The sequence below is a fragment of the Muscardinus avellanarius genome, assembly GCF_963383645.1.
Source record: "Muscardinus avellanarius genome assembly, chromosome: 3".
Classification (NCBI taxonomy): Eukaryota; Metazoa; Chordata; class Mammalia; order Rodentia; family Gliridae; genus Muscardinus; species Muscardinus avellanarius.
The window spans coordinates 69,804,255-69,813,733 of record NC_137788.1 but is presented as its reverse complement, the minus strand read 5'-3'; positions in this window follow the sequence as shown (position 1 = coordinate 69,813,733).

Below are 9,479 nucleotides of genomic sequence, written 5' to 3'. Positions count from 1 at the left end.
ATTCTAATGTTACCATTAACCCTGGAGGCCTGAGTTATTTTATGTTCAGCGACAAGTATTGGAAGTACAGTTTCTACATGGGCAATTTCTCCCCTCCGTGAACTTCAGTCAACCAGATAGCATCCGACCAAAGTTCTTACTTACTCATGCCCTGTTCTGAGACAAATGCCTTATGGAAAGCTTAGAAATTTGAAATAAACTGAAGACTATATTGCTTCTGAATTACTTGGACACTGTGGAATTAGAAAACAGACAGAATTTTAAGGTGAAGGATGTTGTAAAATTAGGTTTTTTAGAAAAGATACTCTAGTGCCTGTTTTAAGTTTTAAACTTTCACTTGAGATGAAGTTTATTTGGAAAGTATTATTGGGGAGGACAATTAAAATTAATGAAAACTGAACTATTGGGGAAAACAAATATATTTGAATAAAGAGGAATATTTATGAACTTTAAGGGCATTGGCTATCAGTTGTCACTTACCCCAGCATTTACAGTCAGGATGGCAAACATGTGACTTAAATATTTCCATATCCCCCCTTACAGATATCATCAGTCTAGCAAAGCACTCTTTTGGTTTACACCAGGTGATGCTGGCTAGATCAGTAAATGTATTTTTCTTTTCATTTTTAGACACATAGCTAGACTTCACTTTTCTACTTTCATGTGGTCAGGAATCATCCTGTGTCACTTTTGACCATCAAAATGTAGTAGAAAATATGTGCACTCCATTTAGATATGGCACCCAAATACCTCTTAAACATGATTCTTCCTGCTAGTTGGAATGGAGATGGTTCCAAAAATGGATTAATTGATTCTAGAAAGTGTTATGGTAAGGTAGTACAGCTATAACAACAACAAAACTGAAAACAGTTTATCAGCAGGTAGTCCAAAAACAGATATTTGAGTCTAAAAAACTAGAGATCCTACTGTATGGCAAAAATGTCTCAGCAAATTGTTATCTAAGATAACTGAAAGCACAACTTACCTGTTGAGCATCTCCAGAGAAAGTGATTGGAAAGAGCCACAGTGTTGGGCTCTGTCGGTAAGTTTTAGAAGCTATTTAAGATTGAGATAAGAATGAAAACGGAGGACCAGATGTCAAGGCCCTAATACAGTGGGAGACCCAGCTGCTTCTGAACCCATATAGTATAACTATAAGACTAAAAATTCTACAGTGACACTTCTCAGGATCATATTGGCGCTGTTCCATTTACATCTCTCTTTTCAGGTAGCTTTGGCATGCCCCGTTTTAAAGATAAAGACAGTGGCTATGAAGAGAGAAGGGTCCTCATGGGAAATACTGGGATTTGAGTTACTGTGAGGTTTCTACACAGCTTAAGTTGACCTCTTGGGGGTGTGCAGTAAGTATGAATCTTTATTAGCTCTACTTCACTAACTTCTCCTTTGCCTTTCCACAGAACTTACTTTTTCATTTCTCTTTAAGTCCCAACTCTATCTCTAACCTCTTATGCTCTCATTACAGCAAAGAAAAAAAAAGCAAAGTGATTTTTCTCCTCATATCCAAAACCGTTTATTTTCTACAACACATTTGGCAATTGTACTTAATTTTCAACTATTTATTTTTGGTACTGGGTATTGAACCCAGGGGCATTCTGTCTCTGAGCCACACCCCCAGCCTCTGTTATTTTCTATTTTGAAACAGGGTATCTGTGAATTGCTGAGGCTGTCTTGAACTATCTCAGGTTTACAAGTACTGAGATTATATGTGTATGTAATATTCAAATGTGTAGACCATGTGCTTAGTCTTCTCTAGGTGTACACTTCTTTAAATCATGGCCAATATCTTATTTAGACCTTCAATAGCTCCAAAATACTTTGAATACCTCATAATATGATTTTTATACATTAATAAATTAGCAGTGCATTCAAGCTATTTCTCTTATATGTGATTAGTAACAGATTTGTTCCTATCACCTACTTCTTAAGACTTTAGGAGCTCCCTGTTTTCTGAAGCTCTATGCCCTTAGATTCAATGCTTTCTAAATTCCCCACCTCTTTCTTCTATCATTGCTACTAAAAATGAACCACATTTCTCACTGAGAATAATAGCAATTTAGAGTCAATATAGTCAAATGCCTCTCTTTCTTCCTGCTTCCTTGTTTCTTTTTGCATGCTCACTGCTATATTCCAAAACACCAAACCACAACAATTTTAGGAAGGAACATTTATTTATTCCCAATTCTGAAAATTCAGAGGCTTAGTCCATGTTAGTGTGGGTTAAATCTGCAGAGCTCAGAGTAGGGCAGTGGGAAGCAAAGAGAGATAGAACAAGTTCTCTGCTCTCAAATCATAAAGACTTAAGCAAGGAAGAGAGCAAGGGAAGGTGGGACCATAGGTAATTCCTAAGGCCACACCATCAGGGATCCCTCCTCAGTAACCAAGCCAATATCCAAATGGCTATCTTGTTTCTGTGAGGTTTGGGGGGACATTCTATATCCGAACCATTAAACTTCATTTTCTTTATTTCTTTCCTTCTCTTCTTTCTTCCCTACTTCCATTGTTCCTTTCTCCTTCTCTCCCTATTTTCCCACCATTTTTTTCATATTCTTTTCCTTTTTATGTGTATAAGAAAACTGAATCATAAAAATAGCAGGGTGCTTGTCAAGCATCAAACTATGATTAGTTAAGAACTATATTTTCTAATTATTTTCTAAATAGTCCTTTTGCTAATTCATATATGTACCTCATGTTAACACACTCTGGACATTTAGAAAGACAAACACCTTCAAGTGTAGTCTTTATACTTGGTAATTATTTAGAAGATAAAATTTGCCTTTTTATTTTTCTACTATTCATAGATCTTGTATATATTGATTATTTGGATATTATAATACTAAAAACATATAAGCACAAATAATTTATCTCTCATTCTTATGTAAACAGGAATTTATCTGTAAGATCCATTAGCAAGTTCTGAAAAGATATGATTAAATCATTCTGCTTTATTTTTTTCAGCTTCAGTGAAGTGTAATTGACAAAAATTATTTACATTCAAAGATATATGTGATGGTTTGATAAACATGTACATTATAAAGTGATCATCTCTATTGCATCATAATTACAAATGGGTGTTTGTGTGTATATATATATATATATGTGTGTGCATGCACGCGCGCATGTGTGTGTGTGTGTGTGGTAAGATCATTTACGATCTACTCTCAGCATATTTCAAGCACATGATACGTAGTCTTAACTCTTGTCATAATGTTGTATATGAAGTACCCATAACTTTTTCATCTTCTATCTAAAAGTTTTTACCCTCCTGAGCATAGGGTGTACCACTGTAATTCCAGTACATGTAAGGTTGATAAAGGAGTATCACAGGTTCAAGGACAGCCTCAGCAATTCAGCAAGACTCTCAACAACCTCTTGAGACATTCTTACAAAATAAAAAATAAAAAGAGCTGAGGGTAGAGCTCAGAGGTAGAATGCTTCTGGGTTCAATCCCTAGTACCCCTTCCACACAATATACATAAAGAAAGTATGTCCCGTTTGACAAAAATCTCCCCATCTTCTCTTTCCACTATACCCTGGTCAATATCATCCTACTCTCTGGTTCAATGAGTTGAACTTTTTTTATATTTCAAATATAAATGAAATTGTGCAGTATCAATCTTTCTATGTCTGATTTATTTTACTTAGTATTTGTCTAATAGGTTTATCCACATTGCCTGAAAGAACATTTTATTTCTTATAGCTGAATAATATTCTTTTCTCTTGTATTTATAATTTTAATAACAACTGTATTTACTTAAAAGAGTTTAGATTTAGAAAATTAGCAATTACAATTATATGTTATCTAAAATATTACAATATTTTAAACTTTTATTTTTTATTAAAATAACACATGCTTAATTTGTTGATCAGTTCTATGAGTCTTTTGGTTGAGTTTGTTGAGTCTTCTAAGTATGTCACCTGAAAATAGAGGTAGTTTCAGTTCTTCTTTTCCTATTTGTACTCCTTTAATTCTTTTCTCCTCCTTTATTGTTCCGGCTGGAGTCTCAAGTACTATATTGAAAAGGAGTCGTGATAGTGGGGCCGTCCTTGTCTTGTTCCTGTTTTTAGAAGAAACTCTTGCAGTTTTTCCACATCATATATGATGCTCACTGTGGGACTATTGCATATTGCCTTTATGATGTTGAGGTGTGTTTCTTCTATTCTGAAAATCTGCAGTGCTCTTAGCATGAATGGGTGTTGGATTTTGTTGAATGCTTTTTCAGCATCTATTGAAATAATCATGTGATTTTTAAAAGGAGAAAAATCAGATGTTTTTCCTAATATGTGGATGCTAGGTAGAAAATAGGTCCATAGGAGAGACACTAGACAAAGGAGAAGGATGAGATGAGTAAAGAAGGTGACCTACCTGAGGGAGATGGGAGAAGGGAAAAGGGAAGCACCCTAAGGACAGATGTACATTCACAAACATGTCAAAGTCAGTCACTAAGCTGAATTAGAGAAGGAAGGAATGCAAAGAGAATGGGATGGAAATTGGGAAAGGGATAAATGAGAGATGTGTACATGCATGCCATTACCATCCTGCACCTCATACTGATGTTTGATTACAATGCACCAATAAATAAAAAAATAACACACACACTGGGTAACAATGAAAGAGTCCAGACAATTTATGGTGAACCTATTGGCTCCACTACCTCTCTATACCCCTTAATTCTGATCCCTATACTCTAACTGGCACTTTTTAGATCATATTGAAAATAGCTATTGATTTCTCTTATGACCCATAAAGATCTAATTCACTTGCACTCTCTTCATATTACCCATACACCTTGGTTGACTCTGTATCTTGAATCTTGGCTATCGTGAATAGTGCTGCAAAAAATATGGCAGTCCAGATGTTTCTTGTTTTAATTCTTCATTTTGATAGCATAAATTCTCCTGAGAGAGGATTGAAGTGATCAGTTTTTCCAGCACTCATTCTTCCAGATGGTTGTTTGATTTAAATAAAGTCTCAGTTGAGGATAGTTTAATCTCAGAATTTAAGATTCTATTGCTTTCTGGCATATAGTATGATTGAACTATTCTACAGTGTTGGTGGTATTGCAAACTAGTTCAGCTGCTATGAAGATCAATGTGGAGATTTTTCAGAAAACTGGGAATGGTCCCACCATATCACCTGGCTATACCACTTCTGGGTACCTTTTCAAAGGAGCCAATGTCAGAAAAATACAGTAATATATACATACCCATGTTCATAGCAGCACAATTCTCAATAGCCAAATTATGGTACCAACCTAGGTATCCATCAACAGATGAATAAAATTATGAAAATACACACAATGTAATTACACTCTGCAATAAAGAAGAACAAAATTATGTCATATTCAAGAAAATGGAAGGACCTGGAGAACATTATGTTAAGTGAGATTAGCCAATCACAGAAAGGGAAGGGTCATATATTTTCTCTAATATGGAAAATCTAGAGAATAAATGGGCTACCAGAAGGATTCCAGATAATGAAGGAAAAATCTGAGTGGAACCAGGGAGGTCTAAGGGAATGGTAGGGAGAAGAGTTAAATTCATTAAAATAAATGCTACCAACAATTTTGTGTACATTGTGGATACACCATTGTCTCAGAACTTTGTATTAAAAGGGGAGAAATGGGAAGGTGGGGAGAGGCAACAAGTGCTGTATGCATGTATGGTACTGTCAACATGATTTACATTATTATATGAGACTAAAATACACCAATAAGAGCACATTACAAAATAAAGTCTGATATTTTCTACTAATCAATAAATCAGTTTTAATTTCTTTCTCCCTCTAGATAATATTAAAGTAATATTTTCTGAACCAGGCATGGTGAAACATATCTATAGTTTCAGTACTTGGTAGACCAAGACAGGAGGATGTCGGTTTCAAGGCTAGCCTCTGCAGTTAGGGAGAACATCAGCATCTGAGACTTTGTTTCAAAATAAAAAAATACAAATAAAAAGGTTGGAGGTATAGCTCAAAGATAGAATGCTCCAGGGTTCAATCTTAATTACCCATTTTTTTCTTTATTATTCATACTTGCTGGAGAAAAAATATAGTTTAATTCATAATTGGGTAGTTATTGGAGGTAATATATTAGTACTGTCACTCACAGCCTGCTTAGAATGTGCCCGTGAATTAACCATTGCTCATCTGAAATCCTCATTTATATAAGTGATAATAGTATATCATTCTAAGCACTGTTGTGAGGATTAAATAAGTTAATATACATAACGTGCATAAAACTGCCTGAGACATTGCAAATGTCATGTAAATTTTATTATTTTATGGTTCTGTTGCATTAGCTTCAGATTTCATATTTTTTATCTAAGAGCTCTGCCATATTCTTTGATTGATCCTTTTGATATATCCTTATCATGTTTTTTGGACCTGATGATTTCTCAAATAAATTTTACAATATGTTAGAAATTTCTAAGAAAATATTGGGTGCTGTGTATTGTGTGTTTTGTCTGGGGAAAGTTTTGTGATATTTGGTATTTGGTTCACCTTGATGACAGAAGACAGGTGCTAAGTGTGATTTCTCTGCTTTTGATTCTGATGGTGAGGGCCCATGAGGGATGAATTCTGCTGGGTAATTGAGGTGAAAAGATGAGGTTTGACCTCAGGATGCATTGGTCAGACTTTCCTTGAGGAGGTGGGGTAGGTCAAATGCATCCCTGTGTTCGGACTATGAGAAGGCATGTCTAGAGGTCAGGTTTTCCTCAAATGGTTCTGTGGGGCAAATATCATCTTCATTGTGTAGACAGCAGTGAAAGGCCAGTCAGAGAAAGGAATAGTAGCTCTACCCTAGTTTGACCTCTTCCATTTATGTTGCCCTTCAGTCACTGAGATCTTACAGAGTTCGTTCTGATGAATGATTCCAAATTTGTATTGCAGAAATTTGTTTTGTACTATAAATGAAGGCTCATTCCCATGCAATTTTGGTTTTCCAGGAATCTGTGGGAACTCTTTAGCAGTGACATTCTTTATTCATTGGTATTACTTTATTTCATAATTATAGATTTTAATCGCAATACTTCTCAATAGAGGCAGAAAGCAAATGTAATTGCTTCAACCACACTAAATCTTATTTTTTGATACCTATGATGGAACAACTGTGGTTGATAAAATGAAAGTTAGTATACATATAGTTTTGCCACAGTACTTATGCTGCTAGTAGAATGCACAGTAACACAGATATTGATCATGAATGACTCTCCTGCCACTGATACTTAATGGTATAAAAGTTCTAGAATGTTTATTCTAGAAATTCAAATTTAATGCACATTCCTAGAAATTTTCAGTAAAAATATGTTAATATTTTACTTTTTTATAAAAAGGATATTTACTGTTTACTGCTAATAAATGGCTATTAGCTATTTTTAAAATAGGTCATGAATCCTTTAATAAATTCTCTAAATGCAACCTGTATCTTTCCTAATATTATATTAATTTCATGTTAACAAAATTACATCTTGAAATGCTTACCTGCCCTACATGAAATGATTTATAATTTTGGTGCCAGTGACTCTTTTGCTCCTTGCCCCATATTTAGTGACTAGAATAGTAATTATGGAGTGTAAACACTTTATATTTTTTAATAAATTGATGAAAACATGAGCAAATGCTGTCTAAGCCTAAAACAAAACCTTGTAAATTAAACTTACTACATAAATAGGGATATAATATGTATTTTAATTTTTAACTTGTTTCTTTGTGCTCATATTCTTTATGAAAATTAAGTCTATTAATCTAATGTCAATACTAATAATAATGATTCAGCATTAAGCTTCATAAATGTATTTCTAATGCAGATTATTACATGACCCTAATACATAATATATGTAAAGTATATCTTTGAAACTATTAAGCCCTATCCAAAATTGCAAGTTATTACTTTAGATCTTATACACATTAGCTTTATACTCTACATTTGAAAACTACATTATAATACCAAATAATATAGCACAATTTTGATTCCAGACTGAACTCCTAAAATAGTGATGTGAAAATATATACTAACTAGGATACTAAAATTATTTGAAATCAAAGGAACCATTTTATTTGGGCACATTGCTCTTCTATACTCAACCAATGAAAGTGTAGATCTCCTGAAGCCGAACTATGTACCACAGAAGGCCACAGGGCTGCTCAATGGCAGCCCCAGATCAACTCTTTTTCTGACATTGCCTCAAATAAATTTGCACCTCCTAAAAAACTTAAAGGAATCAATTTTGCAAACTACTCCAGACTTTAGAAGCTATGTAGGAACAAGTTAAAAAGAGTGCAAGGTTAAGAGGACTGTACAATGTATTTATGGCTAGTGTGTGTCACCCTCCATAAGAAACAGGACCCATCAGTGAAGCAACAGACAGTTGTTCCCCTGGCCTTAGGGGACTGCTTCCAGTTTTCCAAGGCTACCATGAGTGTTGCGGAGCTGTGGCGCTGTGCTCCATGGCTTGCAGCACTTTCCACTGGAGTGTAATAGAATACTGGAGTGCTATTGTATTTTTAAAGGCAATTAATATTTTATTACGCACAGACTTTTATTTGCACCATTTGGATTCCTCTTCTCTAATTAAATCTTGTGATTTACACAAACAGAACTGCTGTTCTTTAAACTCTGCAAATTATCAAAATTAACAAATACTTGTTAAAAGGAAGCAAAAGCAGCCAAGGGTCCTATTTTTGTGGCAGAAACAACTGGAGGCTACACAGTGAACTGATATTGTCTCTTACTTGAGTGGGGCAATGTGGCAATTACATATAAAATACCTTAGTTAAGTAGAACTGATAGAAAGTCCAGCTGTCTGCGAGAGAAAGGTTAATTCTTTAAATAAATAAAGCCAGCGTATTTTATGTGCCCATGTTGAGTTTTTTGCTTCATGACCTTGTGTGCAGCATTTGGTATTATGGGATTTATAAATCGAGTGCGGTTCCAGGCATGCATTCCTCCAGCTCTGCATTTATGGAATGATTCCGATGGCCGAGTAAGTGGAGTGTAGACAGAATGGAGAAGCTCTAAGTTTGATGCCCACGAGGGGGACATGTATTGAGCTTCTTTTGGCCTTATATGACAATGCCTAGATAAATTTCAGCTGAATGAGTATAGTCCCAGACTCCATTCCAACCACCCCTGCAATGCATGAATGAAGGAGGATACAAATTAGGGGAAAGACAAAAGTATCTCATTGCCTCCTGACAGATCACAGACAGGGAGTGTCCTGAGGGTAAGGAGGAACCAGTTAGGGCTACGACAAGAAGTAATTTCCACCCTAATTAGGATGGAGGCTCTTATAGAAGCCTCACAGAGAGCAGCTGGAGTCTTCTTGCAGGGCATTACCCCCAGGGTCTCTATCAGGGAAAAAAGAGAGGGGGAAACTCAAGAAGCAGATCAGGGTGAGGAAAATAACTGACATTCTGAATTTAGGAAAAATCTGTTTATTTTATGTCTCTTTTTCCATCC